The 12736-nt window shown below is 42.0% G+C and overlaps 2 long non-coding RNA genes across 3 annotated transcripts; both read left to right on the top strand.

The window, feature by feature from the left end:
• The first annotated feature begins 9703 nt into the window (after window positions 1–9703).
• LOC124057714 lies at window positions 9704–11120 on the top strand. The gene is made up of 4 exons (XR_006843149.1): window positions 9704–10169; window positions 10387–10488; window positions 10585–10716; window positions 10875–11120. It is a non-coding gene; the product is annotated as an uncharacterized LOC124057714 (long non-coding RNA).
• A 10-nt stretch (window positions 11121–11130) lies between these two features.
• LOC124057716 lies at window positions 11131–11763 on the top strand. 2 transcript variants are annotated; one of them, XR_006843153.1, is made up of 2 exons: window positions 11131–11312; window positions 11620–11763. It is a non-coding gene; the product is annotated as an uncharacterized LOC124057716 (long non-coding RNA). The 2 variants fall into 2 exon arrangements; XR_006843152.1 differs by having other exon boundaries at window positions 11617–11763.
• The last annotated feature ends 973 nt before the right edge of the window (window positions 11764–12736 follow it).

The raw sequence follows: 12736 nt of genomic DNA, 5'->3' as shown, positions 1-12736 counted from the left end.
GTATACCCCAATGTGGAGGCTCCTGTCCTTTTCTATATGGACGTCACAATCTAAGAAGGGCAAACTACTATCTTTAACATCTTCTTTGGTGAACTTGATGTTCCTGTCCACTGAGTAGATATGTTCAGTAAAGGCTTGCACTTCTTGCGTTTTGATTTTGACCCACGTGTCATCCACATATCTGAACCAGTGGCTCAGGGCCCTGCGCTCCACTTCCTCCATGTATACATTGGCCAAAATGGAAGATACTGGTGAACCCATGGCACAGCCATGTTTCTGTCTGTAAAATTTGCCATTGAACTGGAAATATGTGGTGTTTAGGCACAAATCCAGAAGTTGGCATATGTGTTCTGGTCTGAGTTTTGTTCTGTCCTGGAGGGAGTCGTCCTGTGTAAGTCGCTCTCTTACTGTTTCCAAAGCTTCCATGGTAGGTAACAACAAGAGGAGACATGAAGACCAGCGCCACAGGCAAAGGAAATTTGCCTGATCATAAGATCTATAGCTCTATAGATATAGGTTTGTAAGAGTTAAATCTATCTCTGTATCTGTAGTCATTATTTCAGTAAAATTGAAAACCCATTTATTCAGTCTGGATTTTATCTTGTGATTTCTAATTTTATAGACTTATTATTATTTAAATATATTTATCTATCGCAGCATTTTATTTTTGAACAGGGTTATCGATTTCTGGTTTTACATGAAATACAAATATTAGATATTTATTTACTTGTATTTTCTCTTTTTATTTTGATATGTACATTTATTTATTTAATTATTAACCTTTCTGGTTATTCAGCGAAAATTAGCATTGGGTTTTGTTAATTTCACCCAGATAATTGAGTGGGGAAACCGAAGCTCCCGGCGTAAACCTGTAAATGCCTCACAGAAAGGTCTGGAATGAACCAGAACCTGACTGTAAGGAACCAGTGCTAAGCACTGAGACTGCATGGTGTCCTAAAACAAAATGGAAGGAAAGCTTGCAGTCAGCAGAATAATTAAAACAGATTAAAATGAAGGGAAAGATGAAGAGGAAAAGGGAATGTCAGAGATGAAAATATGAGGTCAGAAATTGTATATTTGTTGCCGCTGACTTGTTTTTTTTCCCATTATCCAGCTAAAATTAGCAATATATTTTTGCTAATTTCACCTGGATAATTGAGTGGGGGAAACCGGAGCACCCGGCGTAAACCCATCAATCCCTCAAAGAAAGGTCTGGAATGAACCAGAACCTGACTGTAAGGAACCAGTGCTAAGCACTGAGACTGCATGGTGTCCTAAAACAAAATGGAAGGAAAGCTTGCAGTCAGCAGAATAATTAAAACAGATTAAAATGAAGGGAAAGATGAAGAGGAAAAGGGAATGTCAGAGATGAAAATATGAGGTCAGAAATTGTATATTTGTTGCCGCTGACTTGTTTTTTTTCCCATTATCCAGCTAAAATTAGCAATATATTTTTGCTAATTTCACCTGGATAATTGAGTGGGGGAAACCGGAGCACCCGGCGTAAACCCATCAATCCCTCAAAGAAAGGTCTGGAATGAACCAGAACCTGACTGTAAGGAACCAGTGCTAAGCACTGAGACTGCATGGTGTCCTAAAACAAAATGGAAGGAAAACTTGCAGTCAGCAGAATAATTAAAACAGATTAAAATGAAGGGAAAGATGAAGAGGAAAAGGGAATGTCAGAGATGAAAATATGAGGTCAGAAATTGTATATTTGTTGCCGCTGACTTGTTTTTTTCCCCATTATCCAGCTAAAATTAGCAATATATTTTTGCTAATTTCACCTGGATAATTGAGTGGGGGAAACCGGAGCACCCGGCGTAAACCCATCAATCCCTCAAAGAAAGGTCTGGAATGAATCAGAACCTGACAGTAAGGAAGCGGTGCAAACAACAAAAGTGGTTAAATGAGGAGATGGGACAGGAATTAAGTAAGTTGGTCTGGCTGGTCATCTTATTTCATTTTGTTCCTCTGCTTGTTTACATATTTATAGCCCAGAGGGGGGGGGTGAGGTTTCACGTTGTAGCGAGGACAGCGATGTTCAGAGGGCTGCTCCACGTTGTGACGCTGCAGCTGTCTCTTCTTCTTAGGCCTGCCACGTCTGGGCATTGGCTGAAAAGTATCTGCAGATAAGTAGGTGTAATCCGGGGGGGATCTGCCACTCTGTGGCTCTTTCTCAGTCTTAGGCCTGCCACGTCTGGGCATTGGCTGAAAAGTATCTGCAGATAAGTATCTGTAATCCGGGGGGGATCTGCCACTCTGTGGCTCTTTCTCAATCTTAGGCCTGCCACGTTTGGGCGTTGGCTGCGAAGTATCTGCAGATAAGTGTCTGCGATCCGGGGGGGGTCTGTCACCCTGTGGCTCTTTCTCAATCTTAGGCCTGCCACGTTTGGGCGTTGGCTGCGAAGTATCTGCAGATAAGTGTCTGCGATCCGGGGGGGATCTGCCACTCTGTGGCTCTTTCTCAATCTTAGGCCTGCCACGTTTGGGCGTTGGCTGCGAAGTATCTGGAGATAAGTGTCTGCGATCCGGGGGGGGTCTGTCACGACGCCCTCCTGTAGCTGGAACCTTAGCAGTTAAAGGGTTGTTAACTGCTTTGGAAATTGGTGGGAGGCAAGGATATGGTGCAATTGTAGAGGGCACCTGAACCTCAGAGTCATCAGGTGAAGAGGAGAGGCAAGTCTGACCCTTTACAGTTAATCTTTCTTTGGAAATGGGTGGGAGGTGGGTAGTCTTTTTATTGCTGAGCTGCAAATTCTGGAGTTCTCCACGTTTCTTCTGTAGCTTCTCTGAAGCCTTGTGAAGATCATGCTGCACACGCTGCTGGAATTGTTTCTCCTCCATAGCAGTCTGTTCTGCATTCCTGGCTTCAGCTTCATGTTCTTCCCTTTTCAGCTGCTGAAGGTGGGCTTGTTTCTGACTTGCCATGTTGGCATTGAATTTACTCACTTGGATGTTGTTCTCTTTGGTTTTCTGAGCCTTCACTTTGGTTTCTTCCATGAACAACCCGTCAGCGTTTTTGTCCATCTGCAGCTGGTTCATACAGAGCTGACGTTCATCTTGTTCCCTCTGCTTTTTCAACCCTATCATTGACTGATTGCTAGCAGAAATTGACTGATGCATTGCAGCTCTCTCATCCTTCTTTTGTTTCAGCCGCTCTGCGTCTTTAGCATCTATTTTAGCCACATCTTTAGCAAGTCTCTGCTCCTCCTTCAGGGCCATAGCAGTAGCCTGGTCCTTGTTTGAGGCTGCCAGATTGTCTGCAACAATCTGGTTGCGCATCTGGAGTTTCCTGTCCCTTTCTGATCGCTCGGTCTTTCTTTGGTGCACCATTTCTTCAGTTCTCTGTCCATACCGCATCTGACTTTCATACTTGCGGTTTTCATGTTCAACCATTTCTTGCTGTCTTTCCCTGTTTTTAATTAGCGTTTCTGCATTCTCCGTGTCAATATTCCTCTTTTGGAGTTTGCTGTTGTATTCCCTGAGATCGCTATTCCGTTGAAGCTCATGCAAAAATGGATGATGTTCTCCTCGGTTGTTAACTGCTTTGGAAATTGGTGGGAGGCAAGGATATGGTGCAATTGTAGAGGGCACCTGAACCTCAGAGTCATCAGGTGAAGAGGAGAGGCAAGTCTGACCCTTTACAGTTAATCTTTCTTTGGAAATGGGTGGGAGGTGGGTAGTCTTTTTATTGCTGAGCTGCAAATTCTGGAGTTCTCCACGTTTCTTCTGTAGCTTCTCTGAAGCCTTGTGAAGATCATGCTGCACACGCTGCTGGAATTGTTTCTCCTCCATAGCAGTCTGTTCTGCATTCCTGGCTTCAGCTTCATGTTCTTCCCTTTTCAGCTGCTGAAGGTGGGCTTGTTTCTGACTTGCCATGTTGGCATTGAATTTACTCACTTGGATGTTGTTCTCTTTGGTTTTCTGAGCCTTCACTTTGGTTTCTTCCATGAACAACCCGTCAGCGTTTTTGTCCATCTGCAGCTGGTTCATACAGAGCTGACGTTCATCTTGTTCCCTCTGCTTTTTCAACCCTATCATTGACTGATTGCTAGCAGAAATTGACTGATGCATTGCAGCTCTCTCATCCTTCTTTTGTTTCAGCCGCTCTGCGTCTTTAGCATCTATTTTAGCCACATCTTTAGCAAGTCTCTGCTCCTCCTTCAGGGCCATAGCAGTAGCCTGGTCCTTGTTTGAGGCTGCCAGATTGTCTGCAACAATCTGGTTGCGCATCTGGAGTTTCCTGTCCCTTTCTGATCGCTCGGTCTTTCTTTGGTGCACCATTTCTTCAGTTCTCTGTCCATACCGCATCTGACTTTCATACTTGCGGTTTTCATGTTCAACCATTTCTTGCTGTCTTTCCCTGTTTTTAATTAGCGTTTCTGCATTCTCCGTGTCAATATTCCTCTTTTGGAGTTTGCTGTTGTATTCCCTGAGATCGCTATTCCGTTGAAGCTCAAGCAAAAATCCTCCTTGAAAGTTCTCTTCTGTAAGCACATAATTTTTTTTCATTGGCTGCACCTCCATTGTTTTTGGCTCTTGCTGTTTCTGCCAACGTTTCTTAAGAAGCTTTCCCTCTGCTCTCACATTCTGATCAAGCGTGCTTATCTTTTTTCCTGCCTGCATGTTGTACATTTCCAATTATTGTTTCTTGTATTATTGTGCTGAATGTGTTGTGTGTATCTCTTGTATATGTTTTTGTACGTAGCTGAGGTCGGTCCCTGACTGTAGCTCTGCCAATACGTATCTGTACATTGCACCTCATTTAAGGAATCAGATCAAAGCCAGTTGGTGACATCATCGCCGATATGCAACTGTGGATTTAACTGCATTTAAGGAAAAAGATCAAAGCCAGTTGGTGACATCAACGCATTCCGTGGTTTTGGTCTGTGCTGTGACATCATCGTATTTTCTTTTTCTTTTTTTTCAACTTTTTTAAATACATTTTTTGTAATTTAAACTTTATTAACAGAATTTGTCTACAACCTTTATTTACATCATGGCCTGAAAAATGGAATAAAAATGTTTGGATGAGATGACTGTGATGTCTCTGTGTTTTGAGACTCCATTTGAATGTGGGTCTGCAGAGCAGTTCTTTTGTGGTGTGAAAGTGAAAAATATGAGATATGTGACTTCAAAAGCTAAAGTTCTAATAAATGCCCGTCCTGATTGTGAAACCTTAAGAAAGCAGTTTTAGAATTGTGATATAAGACAAGAAAAGACAAGACAACTTTATTTGTATAGCCCATTTTTACAAGCAGTTTGTCTCAAAGGGCTTAACATAACATCAGCAACATCCTCTGCCCTTCGACCCTCACATCGACTAAGGAAAAACTCCCAGAAAAACCTTTAACAGGAAAAAATGGAAGAAACCTCAGGGTGAGCAACAGAGGAGGGATCCCTCACCCAGGATGGGCAGACGTGCAATGGATGTTGTACAGGCAGGAAAGCAGTTAACAACATGAGAACGACATTACTAAAAAGACAAGTAAAACAAAATCTCAACTCATAAAAATTTTTAAATTTTCATGTGATTCATCTGTTCAGTTTCACTTTTGATACCACCTCAATATGATTTTAACATTTCACAAGACTGAAATTATAATAATGAAATTATAATGAAATGCTGTATCATTCATGTATTTTTCATATGCTGTTGAAAACCACTATCCTATCAATTCTATTCAGTTCAATTTTGGCCCGCAAGGGAGAACCACCCCGCTGATAGTCGGTGCACAGAAGAATGACAGGCAGATGTCAACGGTAGACATTGGGTTGGTCATAGAGCCGGTTACAGCTCAACATGAAGATCTGGATGGAGAGATACCTGCAGAAATATATATATATAGAGAGAGAGAGAGAGGGAGGGAGAGACACAAAACTACGAGGAGAACTGGACACACAGTTAGTGACATAAAATAATGAATTGTATGTTAATCTGATGAGGGGACAGGATAGAAGAGGAAAAGGAGGAGGGGGAACTGCTCTGTGGATCATGTTTGTGTCCCCTGGCAGCATAGGCCTATAGCAGCATAGCTATGATAGAGATTTAAAGACTAACAGTTAGTCAGACCTATTCTACCTGTGGCTATATATCATGAGGTGAGTGTAACTATGCCTACCAGCCCTACACACTTTATTTGGGGCTAACTATATGCTTTACTAAACAGAAAGGTTTTAAGTTTAGTCTTAAAAGTGGAGGTGGCTGCCTGTCGAACCCAGATTGGCAACTGGTTCCACAGCAGGGGTGCCTGATAGCTAAAGGCTCGTCCTGCAATCAGAATCATAACAAAACTTAGGAAATTTCCAGTATTACAACTGCCGGTTCTAGTATTATGGTGTGCTGCAGTTCTGTGTGTGGTTTGTCCAAGTGGTGTAGCCGTACCCAAGCAGTCTTCTGTTTTTTGGGCAGGTACAACTAGTGTCAAACACTGTAGCCTACTCTGTCTCCATTGTGGAAAACTAGAAAAACAAACTAAAACTAATATCCCTATCCCAGCTGACTACAGGCGAGAGGAGGAAGCACTCGGAAGCAATGATTTTTTTCTCAAATTAAGTTGTGGCTATAATACACACATATGCAACTCACTGATAATTAACTGTTTTTGATAACAAGCTGCATGCAAGCAGCAAACTAACAAGTATGAGAAATATTTTACATTTCCAAGTACATAATAAATACTCACCTGATCATCTCGACTCAACCATAATTACATAATAACAACAGATTTGGAAAGATATCCAGACATATACAGTATGGAGTGGTTGCTGTGCTTGCAGATTTGTGTGTCATAGAAAAGTGAGCTGTGGGTTTTGGCGCAGGCTGAGCTTACTGTTTCTATTAGTTTCCGATAGACAAGACAGGTCAGCTACACACATAAATATATATTGTTCAAAAAAGCCTACAGCTTACCCATATGATTTACCGCACATGGAAAAAAAAAACATTTAAAGAAAACAAAAAACATTATTATTATTATTATTATTATTATTATTATTATTATCTTAAAATAGTGTAAACTGTGGCTGTGGCTACCGCGGCTTTTCTAACACTGATACATTCACTCTTCTGTCCTTGTGAGCTGCCACAGTGAATTTCCCCACTGCGGGATCAATAAAGTTCATCTTATCTTATCTTATCTTATCTTCAGTGTCTGGACAGTTCAGTACACTTCGTACTGCCCTTCTACTCTTGAGCCATTCAGTCACTCAGCAGCTAAAGGTGTTTTCGTCCATTTCTAATGATGCTCAGTCAATGCTATGCCAAAGTGTTTTATTCACATAGATCAGATACATTTTACTGCATCTATTTTTTAACAACAGCAAATTATCCCCCCTTCAACAGTCAAGTGTACTAAGAGCCCGCTGAAGAGAGATTGTTTGACAGTTTGGTTTTTCTAAAAAAAAAAAGAATGTTCCAAGCAGAATTTCTGCTGCATTATTGAAGAGGACATTTTCTAAATCTTGCTGTCTCTGCAGCATGTACCCTCAGGGAGACTGATGGCTGTAGGAGAAATATTTTCATAGGTTTTTATTTTCCTCGAGAGCAAGGTGATATTCTACACCACTGTATTTTGTTAAATGATTCTATTCTCTTTAGTATACTTTATACTTTTATTGGCCTTCAGTGTGGACAGCAAAGTAAGAATTTCATTGTACAGGAAAACCTTCTCCTTACTGTGCACACATCTTGAATCTACAAAATCCCTGACTTTGTGCAAGTGTACCTGTGAGAACTGATGCTGGTTTGAAGGCAAAGGGTGTAACACCAAATATTGATTCGATTTTAGATTTTTCTTTTCAAGTTGTAAAATGATAGAGATAAACAATTCTTATTTATATTTTTGACAGCAGTCTTAGTTTACTGCATTTTTTCGCACATGCCGAAAACTTTTGCACAAAACTGTACGCATGTGATATGTAAGCATGTATGTGAATGTTGCTGACGGTGTTCGGGCTCACTGCGGTAACGACTGAAGGATTCTGTGGTTGCTACGTGATGTCTCCACGTGCATCATTCTGACATGACGATCATTCGAACATAAACGAAGTGAGTTTCAGCCGAGAATACACGCAGTGCTTTTCAAAGGTTTCACTCAACGATTTCTGGAAAGAGACGACCTCCATCCACACCTTGTTTAAATCCCACAACAGCTGACGACCCAGTAAAAAGGAACAAAGCTGTTTCAGCATGGAAGATGTAAGATTTATTCATTTAAAGCGCAGTTAGTCTTGCTAAGTATTTTACCGCTGTGACTTTCAGAACCCTCAAAATTCTGATGCTTTATTCCTTTGATGTGTGAAACAGTTTGAGGTTTAATTAAACAGGTCTGACAGACTGACAGCATTTCACTCTGTGAAGACACAAACGGATTGTCGGATAGCCAAACGAGGCCAAATAATTCAGTCGTCAGTTAATAAACGACATAAATAATTAAGTGGAGAAAAGAAAAATAATTCCATGAACTTTTAGACCATCTACACACAGGTTAGAGATATTTACAGACAACTACAAACACTATTTTGTTTGACACTAAGGGGTTTTAGACAAAATATAACCTTGAAATAAATGGTGTCATTTTGACGTCCAATCTCAGATCTACTTTTCAGTGAGATAAGTAAAGCTGCTACTATATCACATGTTCCTGAAACATGTGAACTACCTGCTGAGGGTAAAATGAATGATGTGTATGATATTAGGTGTCGTATGAATGTGACCTGTGATCAAGCATCCAGATTCTATGGCGAGACAATCAGCTGGATTAGTAAATTATCCCAGGGATTATGCATTAGAACAGTAAACTGAGCTGATCCAATGATGCAGATGTTGGCAGCTGTTTTAGTTATGAACGTTATTCGTCATATAACCCCTCATCTGACCTACGATGCGCTATGAGACTGTGAAACAGCCAGGGTGACAGTAAGATGTGTTGTCCTGCTCTGAAGGGAATTAACATTTGGATCAAATATTTTCTGACTGACAGCAGAATGATGTCAGAGTACAGTCAGTGATGTGAAGCTGCACTCGGTACGTTGAGTCTATCAGTGCTGACTGTCAGTGACTTGAGGTTGTGTCTGGTGATGCTGAGAAAAGCACAGTGTCCACGTGTCCTTTAACATCACACCTGCAACAGAGTTAGAGCAGCTTCAACCAGTTAAAGACAATTTATTGTCTTTAACTTTGAACGGAGTATTACTGGATTGTAGTGATGATCATTACTTGTTAGTCAAACAGTTGATGCTGCATTCACGTGTCCTGCATCAGAAATGTAAAGGTTTGTTTGTGTGTTCAGCCTGATCAGCGTTCCACTTGGACATCTGTCCTCGTGCCCAACCCCAACCGGCCCGGCAGCCCGAGACTGATCCTGAGGAGGATCCCAGCACCAGGCCCCTCCAGCAGCTCCTCCCCGAGCTCCACATCCAGGTCTACTCCTCCCACACCTTGTGGCTATCTTTGTTGCTCTTGCTCTAGCTGCTCTTGCTCCACCTTCTGTTCTGGCTGCTCTCTCAGCTGCTCTTGCTCCACCTTCTGTTCTGGCTGCTCTCTCAGCTGCTCTTGCTCCACCTTCTGTTCTGGCTGCTCTCTCAGGTCTCCCAGCCCCTCTCCAGCCTCTCCTCCCAGCAGGCCACAGGATGATCAGAGCAAGGTCGCCAGCCAGAGCAAGGAAGCTGCCAGTGTTGAGTTCCCCTGACAGACCTGAAGTACCCAGTAAGGTGAGTACATGTCTGAGTTCTCAGAACCCCACCAAGCCTCGTCCGATGACAGCTGGTCCCCGGCCAAAGTGGGTAAGGAACATGCAGGCTATTATCAGGGAGAGAAACAGGCAGGGTGGCATCAGGGGAGGTAAGAGAACTGCTGGACGCCCAAAAGGTGAACCTGCAGCCAAGCGCTCCTTTAACTCTTAGATAGTCTCTCTTCAGTTTCTGTTCTGCAAATGTAAAATGTCAGGTCCTTTGGAAAAATGTGGCGCAGCAGGAAAGATATTTTGCACTGGATTCTGCTTGGTTGTTTTTTCTTTGCTTCCAGGACAAGGATTAAACATAAGACCCCAGAGGACCCCAAAAGCAGACAAGACAAGTGAAGGCGAACAGATGAGAGAAGAAATTAGAAACAGATCCAGGATCAGAACATGAGATGAACGACTTGCAGAAGGTTTACCAAAGAGGTAAAATGGCTCTATATTTTCTGTTTCCAATTAAATACACAGCACTGCTACTGTCTGAGAAATTTTAATGATTTATCTCAGGATTAACTAACACTGGTAATCAGTATTGATCTAAATGTACAGTGTTGTCATGACAAAAGCACTTGGTTTGTAGCTGTCTGAGAAAATGCAATAAATCTCAGAATTAACCGAAGTTTTATCTGTTTTGTTCTTTAAGATTTGTCCTCCATGAGGTGAGCGACAGCCCCTGGGTGACAAAAGAAATTAGAAGCAGACCCAGGATCAGAACTTGAGATGAACAACAACTCGACAAACAAAGGTTAGTCTTTCCCCAAGATCTAAAACGGATAAAACGAAGATATTTGATGTTTACAAGGAAATATGCAGTCTTCACGTCTTTCTTTGAACAACTCAGCAATCCAAAACGGCCAAAAGACCCCAAGGATAAGAGGCGAGATGAGGACCAGCCCCAAGATGTGAAGCCAGGCCCAGAGAGACAAGGGAGCCCAAGTCGCAGGGACACGGAAGAACAAAGTGAGGCACAGAGGTAATCTAACTGTAGGAGTTGCATTATTTTGCCTGCCAAGTTCACTGTTTCAAAGAGTTACTAAAAGAAGTCAAATGGCCAGAGAAATACTGCATACCACAGTATACGCAATAGTACAGCTGTCTGAATCTGTGTGTTTATCTGCGCGTAACTTCAAGACCCGAGAAGACGAAAAAGCAGAAAGAACAGGGAGGAGCCACAGGATGACAGAAGAGATGAGAATCAGCTCCCAAAAGACCCGAGATGAGGATGGAACCAAATTCGAGATGGAACCAAATTCCACCCCCAGCCCCACCCCTCTCTCTCTCCTTCTCTCTCTCTCTCAACCCAACCGGTCAAGGCAGATGGCGGCCCACCTAGAGCCGGGGTCTGCTCCGAGGTTTCTGCCTTCCAAAAGGCAGTTTTTCCTCCTCGCCACTGTCGCCAAGTGCTTGCTCATGGGGGAATGTTGGGTTCTCTGTATTACAAAGTTTGTGTGATACAGCCAGGAGATATAAATAAACTGAACTGAATTGGAGTGAATTAAGCAGATAACAAAGAGTAAAATGGATGACAAAGGACAGGAAGGAACAGCCCTGAGAAGAGATGGGGACATGGTGAGACAATACAGTGTGCTTGTTAGGTTTCATTTTTCTGCTGGAAGTGTCCACAGTTACAAAGCCTCAGCACATGTCGTGAAAGTGTCTCTGCAGATACTGTATGATAGATACTGCTTACATGAGAGTGCAGTACTGCTGGCTGAAGAAACAGCCCTAAAAGATGCATAGCAGATGATCTATAGGTCATTTCAGGCCACCTACATGTAAAGTGTGTGATGTCCTGGCATGTGCTGTACATCATCATAACTGTAAGGTCACATCTAAACATCACACTCACCTTTGTAACGTTTGCTTGTTTCAGCAGAATACCAGCAGCTAGCAGAAGACGTCTGGTGCCTGAACTAAACACGCTCCATTTAAAGATGCTGGGGACGAGTTGACAAGAAGAAGAATCGGGGCAGAGCCAACAGAAGAGGAGTTCAACAACATCTGACATGATTAAACTATGCAAAAAAAGTCCTCAAATACAAAGTCAGAATGAGAAGAATTGTGTCTGTTGTTTCAGGGTTTTAAGTTTTGGCATTTTATTTTCATGCCATGTGCTGCCAAATCATTTTGCAGGGATATAAACAAAACACACAGTACTAAAATGCAAGCAACCCTGCTGGTTTAAAGTTTTCTATAATTTTGCCAGTCATACCTTGCAGCTTTAAATGATCTTGAACTATTTCCATTTTAGGGTAAATTTGTGGCATTTTATCTCCTGGTTTTCCTCCTTTTTTCTTAAATCAGAGCCATAATAAATCCAATATACATCTGTCAAGCCAGCAGCAACTCTATTGATGTATTAACTTCATCTTCAACTTCAGTTCATTTGAAGTGCACATCTGTCAGGGAGCCTCTGCACACTCCCAAAGGTCAATGAAAAGCACACAATATTAAATACCATGAAACAAATTTACACACTCACAAGTAATGATGTTGAAAGGGGAGAAACTAACAGGCTTGTAGCGAGTTCTCCCAATGCAGGTTCTGTCTTTCTGGTGCTTGAATGAGATTTAGGTGAGATAATAATTTTAACCAATCTGACTCCAATTTATAAAATGTCTACAAGGTAGAACTTAACCGTTAACCATTATCAGTAGTACACCTCCTAAGAAACAGGTGTTCAACAGAACTAAGTCTGGTTAAATAGTTCAGGGATAGGAGATTTAGGTCTAAAGCATTCTGACAAGCTATGAAACATAGGAAATAGCCCGGGCCCTGGGTTGAGATGTTCAGCGGTACAGAACTTAGCCTACACCAGCGGTTAAGAGCGTGGTATAGCACCCATTGATGCTAACTATGTAACTATGAAGTCTAGAAATTCAAAGAATCTCAGACTCCAGACCTCTACAGGCATTTAGGCCTGCTAGATACAGTATCTCAGCAAGGCAATACTACAAGTTAACAGCTGACAGTTATTATAACCAAAATAGACA

The sequence above is a fragment of the Scatophagus argus genome, chromosome 4, assembly GCF_020382885.2.
Source record: "Scatophagus argus isolate fScaArg1 chromosome 4, fScaArg1.pri, whole genome shotgun sequence".
Taxonomy (NCBI): Eukaryota; Metazoa; Chordata; class Actinopteri; family Scatophagidae; genus Scatophagus; species Scatophagus argus.
Note: the sequence above shows the minus strand (reverse complement) of the source record. Positions and strands in the feature narration are given on the sequence as shown.